General features: G+C 43.3%; 1 protein-coding gene across 1 annotated transcript in view; it reads right to left on the reverse strand.

Moving 5' to 3' along the window:
* The window catches only part of LOC126483615 (uncharacterized), a 733,734-nt gene that overhangs the window by 347,116 nt on the left and 367,525 nt on the right, over positions 1-19,093 (reverse strand). The gene's annotated exons all lie outside the window — the stretch shown is intronic.

The following is a 19,093-nucleotide window of genomic DNA, read 5'->3' on the forward strand; positions in this document are numbered from 1 at the left end:
ACATCACCCAAGTGTCAGGACTGTTCGCTGGATAGTTACGTTATTTAAGGAAACAGGAAGTTTTCAGCCACATGTAAAACGTCAACCACGACCTGCAACAAATGATGATGTCCAAGTAGGTGTTTTAGCTGCTGTAGTGGCTAATCCGCACATCAGCAGCAGACAAATTGCGCGAGAATCGGGAATCTCAAAAACGTCGGTGTTGAGAATGCTACATCAACATCGATTGCACCCATACTATATTTTAATGCACCAGGAATTGCATGGCAACGACTTTGAACGTCGTGTACAGTTCTGCCAGTGAGCACAAGAGAAATTACGGGACGATGACAGATATTTTGCACGCGTTCTATTTAGCGACGAAGCGTCATTCACCAACAGAGGTAACGTAAACCGGCATAATATGCACTACTGGGCAACGGAAAATCCACGATGGCTGCGACAAGTGGAACATAAGCGACCTTGGTGGGTTAATGTATGTTGCGGCATCATGGGAGGAGGGGTAATTGGCCCCCATTTTATCGATGGCAGTCTAAATGGTGCAATGTATGCTGATTTCCTACGTAATGTTCTACCGATGTTACTACAAGATGTCTCACTGCATGACAGAATGGCGACGTTCTTCCAACATGATGATTGTCCGGCATATAGCTCGCGTGCGGTTGAAGCGGTATTGAAGAGCATATTTCATGGCAGGTGGATTGGTCGTCGAAGCACCCTACCATTGCCCGCACGTTCACCGGATCTGACGTCCACGGATTTCTTTCTGTGGGGAAAGTTGAAGGATATTTGGTATCGTGATCCATCGAAAATGCCTGACAACATGCGTCAGCGCATTGTCAATGCATGTGACAACATTACGGAAGGCTAACTACTCGCTGTTGAGAGGAATGTCGTTACACGTATTGCCAAATGCACTGAGGATGACAGACATCATTTTGAGCATTTATTGCATTAATGTGGTATTTACAGGTAATCTCGCTGTAAAAGCATGCGTTCTCAGAAATGATAAGTTCACAACGGTACATGTATCACATTGGAAGAACCGAAACGAAATGTTCAAACGTACCTACGTTCAGTATTTTAATTTAAAAAACCTACCTGTTACCAACTGTTCGTCTAAAATTGTGAGTCATACGTTTGTGAATATTACAGCGCCATCTATCACACAGCGAAAAAAGTGGTCCAACTAAAACATTCATATTTCTTTACGAACTACACGAATATGTAATAAAAAGTGGGGGTTCCTATTTAAAAAAACGCAGTTGATATCCGTTTGACCTATGGCAGCGCCATCTAGCGGGGCAACCATAGCGTCATATGGTTTCCTCCTTCAAGCTAGCCAAGTTTCGTTCTTTGTAGTTTTTCCTTTGACGCTTATTTCGTGAGACATTTGGACCAGTCACGATCAGTGGACCACCCTGTGTATGACAAGGCAATACACGCCAACAGGATGATGCCATCCGTCAACATACCGGTGCGTTCTGACTTCAGAGCGTTGCTGTTTTTGTAAAGTGTCCATGTTTCGCTGTGCGTTAATCATGGCGCCGTATTTCAGAAAGTCAATGAGCGGGCGGTTGATGGACGGCATCAGTCTGTTGCAGAAGAATGTCATCTCACTTGTTGCTAGGTCGTTACGACTACGCTGCATAGTTTTCGCTTGGAAGCCCTTACACATCCTCCATACAGTCCCGATCTCTCCCCATGCGATTTCCTTATTTTTGGTGCCCTGAAGAAAGACATTCGTGGCCGTCGATTACCTTCGGACGAAGAGGGGCACGCGTGGCTACAGTAACGGTACCCCAGGCAACAGCAAACATTTTCCCGTGAAGCCATTCACCGTTTTGTGTCACAGTGGGATGAATGCATTAGCAGTTACGGTGCTTACCTTTGAAGTAATAAGCATTTTATTACTTTCTTTCCATGTGTCTCTTTATCATCTGACTGCCTCTTTTACACAGGTTAAAATTAATTTCTAATATTTCAGTGTATCTAATGGTATTTGTAAAAGTGTTTTTTCTAGTGCTTTTGTGTAATATTAATGTATATGTTGTGGTTAATGTAAGTGACGTACTTTGCCCGTTACATCTATGTCGTTAAATGAACAAGAAGACAGCCAAGAGTGGAAACATGGTGAGAGACGTGGAAGTACGACAAGGGTATATCGGTTAATGTATTGAGGATAGAGGTTTTTGAGGAAAGGTTTAGATTGTGACGTGTGGAGTAAAAGCATAAAGAGATACTGTTGTGAAATGAAGTAAAAGTGGAGCGTTTCTCGAGAACTTGCAGGCTGAAAGACATGAAGTCAGTTGTTGGATGTTTTTACCGGCTGATTCCAACGTGACCGTTTTAGAGCATTCAAAGGAAGTCTACGCTTAGTAACACAAAATATCCAGACCATGCAGTATTTGTTTTAGGAGACTTTACCTTACCGAGCATGAACCAGGACGTCTATGGATTCATTGCAGCGTGTGCGGACAGGCGGTGTTAAAAAGCGCTTTTGAACAAGTTTCCCGAAAACTGCCTTGAGCATCTAGTTCGTCAGCCCACATGCAACGGAAATATTTTAGACCTTGTAGCTAAAACATAGCCTGACCTTATCGACGGTGTCGGTGTAGAAACAAGGATTAGTGACGGTCATGTCATCATAGTGATGATGGTTACCAAAATTAACGACTCAGTCAAGAAGACTAGAAGAGCTGGAGAGAGCAGATAAGCAGTTGTTATCATCCCACTTAGGCAATAAATGGACATCATTTAGTTCCACTACGATGGAAGTAGAACAACTACGAGCAAAGTATAACGAATTGTAAATTACGCTTTGGAAAAGTAGTTGCCATATAGTGAATTACGTACGGAGAAAACCCGTCAATAGTTAACAGCAAAATTCTGAAAATGCTGAGAACCAAAGACTGCAAGACTGTTCCACTCACGGTGCAAAAGAGGACGCTTAAATGAAGACAGACAATAGTTAACAGAGATACATACGTTCGTAAAATGATTGATGCGCGAAACGTACAACTACCACCGTCACGTCTCAGGAAACAAATCTAGCCGAGAACGCGCGAAAATTCTGAGCCTATGTAAAATCGCTTGGCGGATGGATGGCTCCTGTCCAGTCATTCGCTGAAAAATATGGTGTGACAATAAAAGATATCAAAAGAAAAGCTAAAGTTTTAAATTTCGCTTTTAAGAATTCGTTCACGCAGGAGAACTGTACAAACATACCGTCGTTTGAACATCGTACAGACTTCCGTATAGAGGACACAGTTGTGACATAGAGAAGCAACTGAAACAGTTGGAAACAAGTAAGTCACCAGTTTCTGATGGAATTCCAGTTCGGTTTTTTAAAGAGAACTTTACATCATTGACTCCTTACTTAGCTTGCATTCATCGCTTATCTCTCGGTCAACGCATAGTACCAAGTGACTGGAAGAAAGCGCGCGTGAGTCCTGTGCCTCAGAAGGGTAAAAGAACCAACCCGCAAAATTACAGACCAATATCTTTAACATCGGTTTTCTGCAGATCTCTTGCACACATTCTCAGTTCGATTATGAGAGAGATACTTGAGACTGTAAAGCTTCTGTCCTCGAATCTGCTCAGTTATAGAACACATCACTCGTGCGAAACTCAGTTTACAGTTTTCTCATGTGATATCCTCCGAACTATAGATGGATGGCAACAGGCAGATTCCATATTCCTAGTTTCCCGAAAAGTGTTCGACATTTTGTCCAATTGAAGACTGTTTACGAAGGCACGAGCATAAACAATATTTTTCCAGGTGTGTGAGTGGTTCCAAGAGCTCTTAAGTTAAAAGTCCCAGTACGTTATCCTCGACGGTGAGGGTTCATCAAAGATCAAGGTATCGTCAGGAGTGCCCCAGGACAGGTATGATAGGGACGCTATTGTTCTCCGTATTCATAAATGATCTAACGGACAAGTAAGCAGCAATCTTCTGCTGTTTACTGATGATGCTGTGGCGTACTGGAAGACGTCGTCGTTGACTGACTGTTGGGTGCAAGATGAGCTACATAAAATTTCTCGTTGATGTGATAAATGGCAGCTAACTCTAAATGTCCAAAAATGTAAATTAAGACAGATGGGTACAAAAAAAACATCCCGTAATGTTCGACTAGAGCATTAAGAGTGTGCTGTTTGACACAGTCGAGTGAATTAAATATCCAAACGTAAAGTTTCAGAGTGATATGAAATGGAACGAGCATGTGAAGATCGTACTGTGGAAGGCGAATGGTCGACTTCGGTTTATTGGGAGAGCTTTATGGAAGTGTGGTTTATCTACATTTTTAGTGTGACCCATTTCTGATTAGTGCTCGAGTGTTTGGGATCCCAATGAGGTCGTTTCAAAGAGAAACTTCGTAGGAATTCAGAGGCGGGCTGCTAGATTTGTTACCGGTAGGTTCGGTCAACACTCCAGGAGATGCTTCGTGAACCCAAATGCGATTCCTCAGAAGGAAGGCGATGTTCATTACGAGGAACGCTATTGAGAGAATTTAACATTTGAATCCAACTTCATAACGATCCTACTGCCACCAACGTACATTTCGCGTAAGGACCACGAATTTAAAGTAAGAGATGTTTGCACCCGTACGGAGCCACACAGACTGCGGTTTTCCCCTCGCTGTGTTTGAGAGTGCAACAGAAAGGGAAATGAGCAGTAATGGTGCCATGTACTCTCCTCCACGCACTTTACGTTGGCTTGCACATATGTGTGTAGATATAGATCTAGATGGAAAAAGAGTGTTGTCGAACACTGAGCAGTTGCTTATTGGTGGAGAGGGTTGGTGGAACTTTAGATATATGAAATATTCAGAACCTGCACAGAATGTTCAAGAACAGAAGAGGAATGTATTTTAGGATGGCAGAAGAATCGAAAGTAATTTTCTGGTGAAGATTTCAAGAAAATAAAAGAAAATGGGACGAGGTCAAGAATGGCGTATGGAATGGCTAACTGGACTCAGACTTAAAACTCTTTGGCAGGAGTTGAGAAAACCGTCTTGAGAGAAGTAACAGTACGAGTTATTTTCCCGGTTAGAAAATTGGAAAGTAAACGTAGAATGTGTCGTGAGTATAGACAGTGACTAAGAACAACATAAATGGTTATCGTAATCTGCGAATCTTAAATGGATTTTAGTTTGCAAACAAACTGTTTGAGATTGCTTCAGCTTGTTATGTGGGGGTGAAAATTTTGGAGAAATGAGCTTCAGACGAGTACATTACACGCAACAGTGGTGGTGGGCATTGTTGTCATAAATATTATATATTTTACATTCACGTCGCCTCTGGATCCCATCCATAAGTTTTCCTCGGAGACTTTACAACATTTCTTGCCGCTGAGTTGGTTTCTGGAGTTGGGTGTGAGAGAAAAGTAATTTTCAGCTAATTAATTAAATAAGAAGCGGAGTAGGCTCTATCTTCTCGCACTATCAATGCAATCACGGAACACGTCACTATGGCTGCAGTATATTATGACATCTTTTTGTAAAACAGATCTGAAGATGGTCATTGTAGACCGAAACCGGCAGTCAAACGACATAAAAATTTGTGACCATAAACATGAGGTAAAGGAAATTTATTCTATTTTCGGGTCACTGTTCAATTCGTGACCATGTCGCACTTTATGAAATCAGGTAGGAGAATCGCAGATTTACATCTTTGACTCCATGCAACGCTGTAACACACACACACACACACACACACACACAAAAGGCTCTGAGCACTATAGGACTTAACATCTATGGTCATCAGTCCCCTAGAACTTAGAACTACTTAAACCTAACTAACCTAAGGACATCACACAACACTCAGTCATCACAAGGCAGAGAAAATCCCTGATCCCGCCGGGAATCGAACCCAGGAACCCGGGCGCGGGAAGCGAGAACGCTACCGCATGACCAAGAGCTGCGGACAGTAACACAAAAACGATTATTTGTCAACGTCCCGTCGACGCAAACTTCAGTATGACACTACAGTTAAGTGAGTAAAATGTGAGAAATAATTCTGCAAAGCAGGAACCAAACAACAGAAGTTAAATTTCATTAACGTTTCGAAACTGTAGAAAATATATTCAGAATATTATTATTCAGTCTAAGTGTGATTGCGTACATAGCAGATGTAATCTTGTTGTTACGTGATATACAGCATTTGTGTAAATACAGTTAGTTATGCTCAGATTAGTTATAGATTTTTTTTTAACTTGCTTTCAGGACGGGCCCATACAACCATTTCAATTGTTTAATATCAATTATGAGGATACAAACTTAGGGGCAACACACGACCCAGTCCCCGTGGGGAGAAAATCTTTGATCTAACCGGAAATCGAACCTAGGCCCCTTTCGTTAGTACTCCTCGAATAACCTTGCCAATTTGAAAGATTCATATCAGATTAAGCACTGTAGCCCCACATTAGGGAATTCGCGCTGCAACAACGATGCTCAGAGTTCTGTTTAAACTAAGAAGATGTCCAGTAGTTACCACATACTACATCATTTTCTATTGTAGTTTATACTTCTGCTTTTATATTTGCGTCGCATGTGGATTCATGGACGATCGCATGTGGACGGACGTGTGGACGTTTGGGGATAGTTATCTACTTCCAGTCTCTGAGTCACAAATTTGCAGGATTATACAGGGTGTTACAGAAAGGTACGGCCAAATTTTCAGGAAACGTTCTTCACCCACAAAGAAAAAAAAAATGTTACGTGATCATGTGTCCGGAAACGCTTACTTTCCATGTTAGAGCTCATTTTATTACTTCTCTTCAAATCACATTAATCATGGAATGGAAACACACAGCAACAGAAAGTAACAGCGTGACTTCAAACACTTTGTTACAGGAAATGTTCAAAATGTCCTCCGTTAGCGAGGATACATGCATCCACCCTCCGTCGCATGGAATCCCTAATGCGCTGACGCAGCCCTACAGAATGGCGTATTGTATCACAGCCGTCCACAATACGAGCACGAAGAGTCTCTACATTTGGTACCGGGGTTGCCCCCATAAATGAAAGTCAAGAGGGTTGAGGTCAGGAGAGCGTGGAGGCCATGGAATTGGTCAGCCTCTACCAAACCATCGGTCACCGAATCTGTTGTTGAGAAGCGTACGAACACTTCGACTGAAATGTGCAGGAGCTCCATCGTGCATGAACCACATGTTGTGTCGCACTTGTAAAGGCGCATGTTCTAGCAGCACAGGTAGAGTATCCCGTATGAAATCATGATAACGTGCTCCATTGAGCTTAGGTGGAAGAACATGGGGCCCAATCAAGACATCACCAACAATGCCTGCCCAAACATTCACATAAAATCTGTGTTGATGACGTGATTACACAATTGCGTGCGGATTCTCGTCAGCCCACACATTTTGATTGTGAAAATTTACAATTTGATCACGTTGGAATGGAGCCTCATCCGTAAGGAGAACATTTGCACTGAAATGAGGATTGACACATTGTTGGATGAACCATTCGCAGAAGTGTACCCGTGGAGGCCAATCAGCTGCTGATACTGCCTGCACACGCTCTACATGGTACGGAAAAAACTGGTTCTCCCGTAGCACTCTCCATACAGTGCCGTGGTCAACGTTACCTTGTACAGCAGCAACTTCTCTGATGCTGACATTAGGGTTATCGTCAACTGCACGAAGAATTGCCTCGTCCATTGCAGGTGTCCTCGTCGTTCTAGGTCTTCCCCAGTCGCGAGTCATAGGCTGGAATATTCCGTGCTCCCTAAGATGCCGATCAAGTGCTTCGAACGTCTTCCTGTCGGGACACCTTCGTTCTGGAAATCTGTCTCGATACAAACGTACCGCGCCACGGCTATTTCTCCGTGCTAATCGATACATCAAATGAGCGTCTGCCAACTCCGCATTTGTAAAGATTGCACTGACTGCAAAACCACGTTCGTGATGAACACTAACCTGTTGATGCTACGTACTGATGTGCTTGATGCTAGTACTTTAGAGCAATGAGTCGCATGTCAACACAAGCACCGAAGTCAACATTACCTTCCTTCAATTGGGCCAACTGACGGTGAATCGAGGAAGTACAGTACATACTGACGAAACTAAAATGAGCTCTAACATGGAAATTAAGCGTTTCCGGACACATGTCCACATAACATCTTTTCTTTATTTGTGTGTGAGGAATATTTCCTGAAAGTTTGGCCGTACCTTTTTGTAACACCCTGTATAGAATGGAATTATCATTGTACTTTATATGAATGTAAATTGTCAAGTACTAAATACAGAGATAGGTACCCGTGGTCTAAGGGTAGCGTCTTTGATTCATAATCAAAACTTATTCGGTACGGAGTTCGATCCCCGCCACTTCCTAAATTTTGATAAATAATCAGCACTGGCGGCCGAAGACTTCCGGCATAAGAAGTCAGCCTCATTCTGCCAACGGCCTTGTCAAGGAGGGCGGAGGAGCGGATAGAGGTTCAGGGCACTCTTTTGTCCTAGGGGTGGGAAATTGCCCCTAAAGGCGGAAGAATCAGATATGATCAACGACATGAGGATGCAGAAGGCAATGGAAACCACTGCATTAAAGACACGTAACGTGTATCCACAGGACATGTGGCCTGTAATTGAAGAAGTGTCATGATGATCTCTCCATTGGCAAAAGATTCCGGAATAGTCCCCCATTCGGATCTCCGGGAGGGGACTGCCAAGGGGGAGGTTACCATGAGAAACAGATTGAATAATCAACGAAAGGGTAGCGTTCGACGAGTCGGGGCGTGGAATGTCAGAAGCTTGAACGTGGTAGGGAAACTAGAAAATCTGAAAAGAGAAATACACTCCTGGAAATTGAAATAAGAACACCGTGAATTCATTGTCCCAGGAAGGGGAAACTTTATTGACACATTCCTGGGGTCAGATACATCACATGATCACACTGACAGAACCACAGGCACATAGACACAGGCAACAGAGCATGCACAATGTCGGCACTAGTACAGTGTATATCCACCTTTCGCAGCAATGCAGGCTGCTATTCTCCCATGGAGACGATCGTAGAGATGCTGGATGTAGTCCTGTGGAACGGCTTGCCATGCCATTTCAACCTGGCGCCTCAGTTGGACCAGCGTTCGTGCTGGACGTGCAGACCGCGTGAGACGACGCTTCATCCAGTCCCAAACACGCTCAATGGGGGACAGATCCGGAGATCTTCCTGGCCAGGGTAGTTGACGTACACATTCTAGAGCACGTTGGGTGGCACGGGATACATGCGGACGTGCATTGTCCTGTTGGAACAGCAAGTTCCCTTGCCGGTCTAGGAATGGTAGAACGATGGGTTCGATGACGGTTTGGATGTACCGTGCACTATTCAGTGTCCCCTCGACGATCACCAGTGGTGTACGGCCAGTGTAGGAGATCGCTCCCCACACCATGATGTCGGGTGTTGGACCTGTGTGCCTCGGTCGTATGCAGTCCTGATTGTGGCGCTCACCTGCACGGCGCCAAACACGCATACGACCATCATTGGCACCAAGGCAGAAGCGACTCTCATCGCTGAAGACGACACGTCTCCATTCGTCCCTCCATTCACGCCTGTCGAGACACCACTGGAGGCGGGCTGCACGATGTTGGGGCGTGAGCGGAAGACGGCCTAATGGTGTGCGGGACCGTAGCCCAGCTTCATGGAGACGGTTGCGAATGGTCCTCGCCGATACCCCAGGAGCAACAGTGTCCCTAATTTGCTGGGAAGTGGCGGTGCGGTCCCCTACAGCACTGCGTAGGATCCTACGGTCTTGGCGTGCATCCGTGCGTCGCTGCGGTCCGGTCCCAGGTCGACGGGCACGTGCACGTGCACCTTCCGCCGACCACTGGCGACAACATCGATGTACTGTGGAGACCTCACGCCCCACGTGTTGAGCAATTCGGCGGTACGTCCACCCGGCCTCCTGCATGCCCACTATACGCCCTCGCTCAAAGTCCGTCAACTGCACATACGGTTCACGTCCACGCTGTCGTGGCATGCTACCAGTGTTAAAGACTGCGATGGAGCTCCGTATGCCACGGCAAACTGGCTGACACTGACGGCGGCGGTGCACAAATGCTGCGCAGCTAGCGCCATTCGACGGCCAACACCGCGGTTCCTGGTGTGTCCGCTGTGCCGTGCGTGTGATCATTGCTTGTACAGCCCTCTCGCAGTGGGTCTGACACACCGGTGTCAATGTGTTCTTTTTTCCATTTCCAGGAGTGTACAAAGGCTCAATCTAGACATAGTAGGGTTCAGTGAAGTGAAGTGGAAGGAAGAAAAGGATTTCTGGTCAGATGAGTATCGGATACTATCAACAGCAGCAGAAATTGGTATAACAGGTGTAGGATTCGTTATGAATAGGAATGTAGGGCAGTGGGTGTGTTACTGTGAACAGTTCAGTGACCGGGTTGTTCTAATCAGAATCGACTGCAGACCAACACCGACAACGATAGTTCAAGTATACATGCCGACGTCGCAAGCTGAAGATGAACAGATAGAGAAAGTGTATGAGGATATTGAAAGGGTAATGCAGTGTGTAAAGGGGGACGAAAATCTAATAGTCATGGGCGACTGGAATGCAGTTGTAGGGGAAGGAGTAGAAGAAAAGGTTACAGGACAATATGGGCTTGGGACAAGGAATGAAAGAGGAGAAAGACTAATTGAGTTCTGTAACAAGTTTCAGCTAGTAATAGCGAATACCCTGTTCAAGAATCACAAGAGGAGGAGGTATACTTGAAAAAGGCCGGGAGATACGGAAAGATTTCAATTAGATTACATCATGGTCAGATAGAGATTCCGAAATCAGATACTGGGTTGTAAGGCGTACCCAGGAGCAGATATAGACTCAGATCACAATATAGTAGTGATGAAGAGTAGGCTGAAGTTCAAGACATTAGTCAGGAAGAATCAATACGCAAAGAAGTGGGATACGGAAGTACTAAGGAATGACGAGATACGTTTGAAGTTCTCTAACGCTATAGATACAGAAATACGTAATAGCGCAGTAGGCAGTACAGTTGAAGAGGAATGGACATCTCTAAAAATGGCCATCACAGAAGTTGGGAAGGAAAACATAGGTACAAAGAAGGTAGCTGCGAAGAAACCATGGGTAACAGAAGAAATACTTCAATTGATTGATGAAAGGAGGAAGTACAAACATGTTCCGGGAAAATCAGGAATACAGAAATACAAGTCGCTGAGGAATGAAATAAATAGGAAATGCAGGGAAGCTAAGACGAAATGGCTGCAGGAAAAATGTGAAGACATCGAGAAAGATATGATTGTCGGAAGGACAGACTCAGCATACAGGAAAGTCAAAACAACCTTTGGTGACATTAAAAGCAACGGTGGTAACATTAAGAGTGCAACGGGAATTCCACTGTTAAATGCAGAGGAGAGAGCAGATAGGTGGAAAGAATACATTGAAAGCCTCTATGAGGGTGAAGATTTGTCTGGTGTGATAGAAGAAGAAACAGGAGTCGATTTAGAAGAGATAGGGGATCCAGTATTAGAATCGGAATTTAAAAGAGCTTTGGAGGACTTACGGTCAAATAAGGCAGAAGGGATAGATAACATTCCATCAGAATTTCTAAAATCATTGGGGGAAGTGACAACAAAACGACTATTCACGTTGGTGTGTAGAATATATGAGTCTGGCGATATACCATCTGACTTTCGGAAAAGCATCATCCACACAATTCCGAAGACGGTAAGAGCTGACAAGTGCGAGAATTATCGCACAATCAGCTTAACAGCTCATGCATCGAAGCTGCTTACTAGAATAATATACAGAAGAATGGAAAAGAAAATTGAGAATGCGCTAGGTGACGATCAGTTTGGCTTTAGGAAAAGTAAAGGGACGAGAGAGGCAATTCTGACGTTACGGCTAATAATGGAAGCAAGGCTAAAGAAAAATCAAGACACTTTCATAGGATTTGTAGACCTGGAAAAAGCATTCGACAATATAAAGTGGTGCAAGCTTTTCGAGATTCTGAAAAACGTAGGGGTAAGCTATAGGGAGAGACGGGTCATATACAATATGTACAACAACCAAGAGGGAATAATAAGAGTGGTCGATCAAGAACGAAGTGCTCGTATTAAGAACGGTGTAAGACAAGGCTGTAGCCTTTCGCCCCTACTCTTCAATCTGTACATCGAGGAAGCAATGATGGAAATAAAAGAAAGGTTCAGGAGTGGAATTAAAATACAAGAGGAAAGGGTATCGATACGATTCGCTGATGACATTGCTATCCTGAATGAAAGTGAAGAAGAATTAAATGATCTACTGAACGGAATGAACAGTCTAATGAGTACACAGTATGGTTTGAGAGTAAATCGGAGAAAGACGAAGGTAATGAGAAGTAGTAGAAATGAGAACAGCGAGAAACTTAACATCAGGATTGATGGTCACGAAGTCAATGAAGTTAAGGAATTCTGCTACCTAGGCAGTAAAATAACCAATGACTGACGGAGCAAGGAGGACATCAAAAGCAGACTCGCTATGGCAAAAAAGGCATTTCTGGCCAAGAGAAGTCTACTAATATCAAATACCGGCCTTAATTTGAGGAAGAAATTTCTGAGGATGTGCGTCTGGAGTACAGCATTGTATGGTAGTGAAACATGGACTGTGGGCAAACCGGAACGGAAGAGAGTCGAAGCATTTGAGATGTGGTGCTACAGACGAATGTTGAAAATTAGGTGGACTGATAAGGTAAGGAATGAGGATGTTCTACGCAGAATCGGAGAGGAAAGGAATATGTGGAAAACAGTGATAAGGAGAAGGGACAGGATGATAGGACATCTGCTAAGACATGAGGGAATGACTTCCATGGTACTAGGGGGAGCTGTAGAGGGCAAAAACTGTAGAGGAAGACAGAGATTGGAATACGTCAAGCAAATAATTGAGGACGTAGGTTGCAAGTGCTACTCTGAGATGAAAAGGTTAGCACAGGAAAGGAATTCGTTGCGGGGCGCATCAAACCAGTCAGTAGACTGGTGACAAAAAAAAAAAAAAATACATAGTTTGGCAAGTGACACTGCTATGCACTTAAACGTACACCTGAGTTTGGAAACAGTGTTGTCGCGATTTTCGTAGTTGACTTTATATGTCGTTAATTGATGCGTTTGCGAATAATTTTGAACATTTAATTAATCAGAACTTCTGTTTGGTGTCTTTACTATATCAAGTTAGATGCATTTATACAATTTCGGGGAGATATTTTCAGTCATACTAAATCATTTGCAAATAATTTATTCCACTAAGACAGCATCAGTCACATTCAGATTTATGCAAATTCCTCATTTTTGAGGTCTATTTCGAGGGCCGTAATTTCGTGTTATACACTTTTTGCACAATGGAAATTTAAAGGGTAGATTTTAAAGAAGTGGCCTGCTCACAGTTAGTTTTGAGGGCTTCGTCATTATAACCAAGGCCGGGATTTTCCACTGTTTTTGTTTACTTGATAAGATGGTAGCAAGTAAGAGAGAAACTCATTGAAGTTAGTTAGAGGAAGGTTAGCACCGTTTTAGTTTGAATCTGATAGGTCCTCAGTTACTTCATTTTCCAGATGACGATCTGTCAGTATGATCGCTAAAGTTTGTCTGATTAGCATCGTGATCATCTCCCTGGTAAACTGAAACGTCAGGGAAACTGTTGGGTGGCTGGCTTTTTCCCTATGTACACGCATCTGTTGTCAGCAGTTGCACTCCATATTTACCGCCTAATAAACTGATAGAAAAAATCACAATGCCAAAAAATCATTAATGTAGGGTAATGAAATTTAGGAAATACTTTCGTCTATGTAACATGTTTAAGTGATTGATAGTGTAAGATCAGAGGTTCATGTAAGCGTGGGATAAACCATTACAAACGTGAAATTTTGGTGCATTAATTAACAGGATAAGTGCCAGAATGGTGAATGCAAGCATGCAGACGTGCATGTACTGTTGTTGTACAGGTGCCGGATGTCAGTTTGTGGGATGGAGTAGCATGCCCGTTGAATTTAGTCAATCAATACAGGGACGGATAATGCTGGTTGTGGATGGCGCTAGCTTTGTCATCGTATGATGACCCATCTGTGCTCGACTGGAGACAGATCTGGTGATCGAGGAGGCCAAGACATCATGTCGACACGCTGAAGAGCATATTTGGTTACAACAGCGGTGTGTGGGCGAGCGTTAGCCTGTTAGAAAACACAACCCGTAATGCTGTTCATTAATGGTAGCATATCAGATCGAATCCCCAGACTGACGTGCAAATTTGCAGTCAGTGTGCGTGGGATAACCACGAGAGTACTGCTGTCAAGCGAAATCGTACCCCAGACCATAACTCCAGCTGTAGGTCGGGTGAGTCTAACACGCGGACAGGTTGATTGCAGGCCCTCAACTGGCCTTCTAGTAACCAGCACACGCTGTCATTGGCACCGAGGCAGAACCACCTTTCATAAGAGTAAACAACAGACGTTCACCGTGTCCTCTAGTGAGCTCTCGTTTGGCACCACTGAAATCGCGAGTGGCGGTGATCAGCCTCAGTGGAATGCACGCTGCAGGGAGTCTGGCTTGGAGCTGTCCTTCAAGTAACCGATTTGTAACAGTTCGCTGTGTCGTTGTGGTGCCAACCGCTGCTCAGATTGCTACTGCAGATGAAGTTCGATGCGCCAGAGTGATACGCTGAACGCGATGCTCTTCCCTCCCTGTAGTACCACATAGACGTCCAGAGCCCGGTCTTCTTGCGACCGTACAATCTCCTGATCATTGCTGCCAGCACCCTACGCACAGTGGCTACCTTCCTGCCCAGTCTTTCTGCAACATTTCAGAAGGAACTTCGGGGTTCTCGTAGTATTAATATCAGACCTCGTTCAAAATCAGTGAGGCGCTATTGTCGCCTTAAAGACATTAGTCATTTACACAAAATCACCACGTCTAGTCTCAAAGGTAACTAGCGCTCACAACCGTTACAGCGAGCACTTACAGGAAACCTGATTTGCATTCTCATAGTGGCGCTTCTACAGCCACCCTTTTGCGACCAGCGCGAAATTCGAATACACGTCATCTATCAGATGTAGAAACACGTCTACCAACTTTCATGTACGTCACACATTCCTTCTTGGCGATTTTTTTGTCATTGTCGTCAGTTCAGCCTACGAAGAGGTTGTGTAAATAGTTTCCCTTCCGTCTTGTGTCGCTACAACCCGTGCCGGCCCTACGATATCTACATTCCCATCTACAGCTACGTGATTACTCTGCTATTCACAATAAAGTGACTGGCAGAGGGTTCAATTAACCACCTTCAGGCTGTCTCTCTACCGTTCCACTCTCGAACGGCACGCGGGAAAAACGAGCATTTAAATATTTCTGTTCGAGACCTGATTTCTCTTATTTTATCGTGATGATCATTTCTCCCTATGTAGGTGGGTGCCAATAGAATGTTTTCGCAATCGGAGGAGAAAGCTGGTGATTGAAATTTCATGAGAAGATCCCGTCGCAACGAAAATCGCCTTTGTTTTAATGATGTTGTTGTTATTGTGGTCTTCAGTCCTGAGACTGGTTTGATGCAGCTCTCCATGCTAGTCTATCCTGTGCAAGCTTTTTCATCTCCCAGTACCTACTGCAACCTACATCCTTCTGAATCTGCTTAGTGTATTCATCTCTTGGTCTCCCTCTACGATTTTTACCCTCCAAGCTGCCCTCCAATACTAAATTGGTGATCCCTTGATGCCTCAGAACATGTCCTACCAACCGATCCCTTCTTCTGGTCAAGTTGTGCCACAAACTTCTCTTCTCCCCAATCCTATTCAATACTTCCTCATTAGTTATGTGATCTACCCATCTAATCTTCAGCATTCTTCTGTAGCACCACATTTCGAAAGCTTCTATTCTCTTCTTGTCCAAACTATTTATCGTCCATGTTTCACTTCCATACATGGCTACACTCCATACGAATACTTTCAGAAATGACTTCCTGATACTTAAATCAATACTGGATGTTAACAAATTTCTCTTCTTCAGAAACGCTTTCCTTGCCATTGCCAGCCTACATTTTATATCCTCTCTACTTCGACCATCATCAGTTATTTTGCTCCCCAAATAGCAAAACTCCTTTACTACTTTAAGTGCCTCATTTCCTAATCTAATTCCCTCAGCATCACCCGACTTAGACTACATTCCATTATCCTTGTTTTGCTTTTGTTGATGTTCATCTTATATCCTCCTTTCAAGACACTGTCCATTCCATTCAACTGCTCTTCCAAGTCCTTTGCTGTCTCTGACAGAATTACAATGTCATCGGCGAACCTCAAAGTTTTTATTTCTTCTCCATGAATTTTAATACCTACTCCGAATTTTTCTTTTGTTTCCTTGCTCAATATACAGATTGAACAACATCGGGGAGAGGCTATAACCCTGTCTTACTCCCTTCCCAACCACTGCTTCCCTTTCATGTCCCTCGACTGTTATAACTGCCATCTGGTTTCTGTACAAATTGTAAATAGCCTTTCGCTCCCAGTATTTTACCCCTGCCACCTTTAGAATTTGAAAGAGAGTATTCCAGTCCACATTGTTAAAAGCTTTCTCTAAGTCTACAAATGCTAGAAACGTAGGTTTGCCTTTCCTTTATCTTTCTTCTAAGATAAGTCGTAAGGTCAGTATTGCCTCACGTGTTCCAGTGTTTCTACGGAATCCAAACTGATCCTCCCCGAGGTTGGCTTCTACTAGTTTTTCCATTCGTCTGTAAAGAATTTGTGTTAGTATTTTGCAGCTGTGACTTATTAAACTGATAGTTCAGTAATTTTCACATCTGTCACCACCTGCTTTCTTTGGGATTGGAATTATTATATTCTTCTTGAAGTCTGAGGGTATTTCGCCTGTTTCATACATCTTGCTCACCAGATGGTAGAGTTTTGTCAGTACTGGCTCTCCCACGGCCGTCAGTAGTTCCAATCGAATATTGTCTACTCCGGGGGCCTTGTTTCGACTTAGGTCTTTCAGTGCTCTGTCAAACTCTTCACGCAGTATCATATCTCCCATTTCATCTTCATTTACATCCTCTTCCATTTCCATAATATTGTCCTCAAGTACATCGCCCTTGTATAGACCCTCTAGATACTCCTTCCACCTTTCTGCTTTCCCTTCTTTGCTTAGAACTGGGTTTCCATCTGAGCTCTTGATATTCATACAAGTCGTTCTCTTATCTCCAAAGGTCTCTTTAATTTTCCTGTAGGCGGTATCTATCTTACCCCTAGTGAGATAGGCCTCTACATCCTTACATTTGTCCTCTAGCCTTCCCTGCTTAGCCATTTTGCACTTCCTGTCGATCTCATTTTTGAGACTTTTGTATTCTTTTTTGCCTGCTTCACTTACTGCATTTTTATATTTTCTCCTTTCATCAATTAAATTCAATATTTCTTCTGTTACCCAAGGATTTCTACTAGCCCTCGTCGTTTTACCTACTTGATCCTCTGCTGCCTTCACTACTTCATCCCTCAAAGCTATCCATTCTTCTTCTACTGTATTTATTTCCCCCATTCCTGTTAATTGCTCCCTTATGCTTATGCTTTTAATGATAGCCACACCAATTCACGTATCATGTCTGTGACACTATCTCCCCTATTTCGCGATAATACAAAACTAGCTGCCCTTCTTTGTACTTTTTCGATGTCATCCGTCAGTCCCACCCGATGCGGATCCCACACCGCACAGCAATACTTCAGAATAGGGCGGACAAGAGTGGTGTAAGCAGTCTTTAGTAGACCTGTTGCACCTTTTAAGTGTTCTGCCAGTGAATCGCAGTCTTTGGTTTGCTCTACCCACAACATTATGTATGTGATCGTTCCAGTTTAGGTTATTTGTAATTGTAATCCCTAAGTATTTAGTTGAATTTACAGCCTTCAGATTTGTGTGACTTATCGCGTAATCGAAATTTATCCGATTTCTTTTATTATTCATGTGAATAACTTCATACTTTTCCTTATTCAGGGTCAATTGCCTCTTTTCGCACCAGACAGACATCTTATCTAAATCTTTTTGCAAGTCGTTTTTATCATCTGAATACAAGACTGTAAATCACATCATCATCTGCAAACAATCTAAGACGGCTGCTCAGATTGTCTCCTATGTCGTTAATATAGATCAGGAACAATAGAGGGCCGATAACACTTCCTTGGGGAACGTCGGATGTTACTTCTGTTTTACTCGATGACTTTCCGTCTATTACTACGAACTGGACCTTTCTGACAGGAAATCACGAATCCAGTCGCACAACTGAGGCGATACTCCGTATGCACGAAGTTTGGTTAGAATACGCTTGTGGGGAACGGTGTCGAAAGCCTTCTGGAAATTTAAAAATATGGAATCAATTTGACATCCCCTGGCGATAGCACTTATTACTTCATGACTGTAAAGAGCTATTTGTGTTTCCCAAGAACGTTATTTTGTGAATGCGTGCTGACTGTGTGTCAATAAATCGTTTTCTTCGAGGTAGTTCGTAATGTTCCAAAACCCTACTGCAAATCGACGTTAGTGATATAAGCCTGTAATTCAGCTGATTACTCCTACTTCCTTTTTTGGGTATTGGTGTGACTTGAGCAATTTTGCAGTATTTAGGTACGGATCTTTCTGTGAGCGAGTGGTTGTATATAATTGCTAAATATGGAGCTATTTTATTAGCATACTCTTAGAGGAACCTGGCTGGTATACAATCTGGACTGGAGGCCTTGCCTTTATTAAGTGATTTAAGCTGCTTTGTTACTCCGAGAATATCTACTTCCATGTTTCTTATCTTGGCAGTTGTTCTTGTTTGGAATTCTGGAATATTTACTTCGTCTTCTTTGGTGAAGGAGTTTCGGAAAACCGTGTTTATTAACCCTGCTTTAATGGCACTATAATCAGTGACTTCACCGTTGTATCGCTCAGTGAAGGTATTGATTGCGTCCTGTCACTGGTGTGCTTTATGTATGACCAAAATCTGTTTGGGTTTTCTGCCAGATTCCGAGACAGAATTTCGTTGTGGAAATTATTAAAAGAATCTCGTATTGAAGTACGCGCCATATTTCGAACTTCTGTAAATCTTCACCAATCTTGTGGATTTTGTATTCTTT

This window comes from Schistocerca serialis, chromosome 6 (genome assembly GCF_023864345.2).
Source record: "Schistocerca serialis cubense isolate TAMUIC-IGC-003099 chromosome 6, iqSchSeri2.2, whole genome shotgun sequence".
In the NCBI taxonomy this organism is placed as follows: Eukaryota; Metazoa; Arthropoda; class Insecta; order Orthoptera; family Acrididae; genus Schistocerca; species Schistocerca serialis.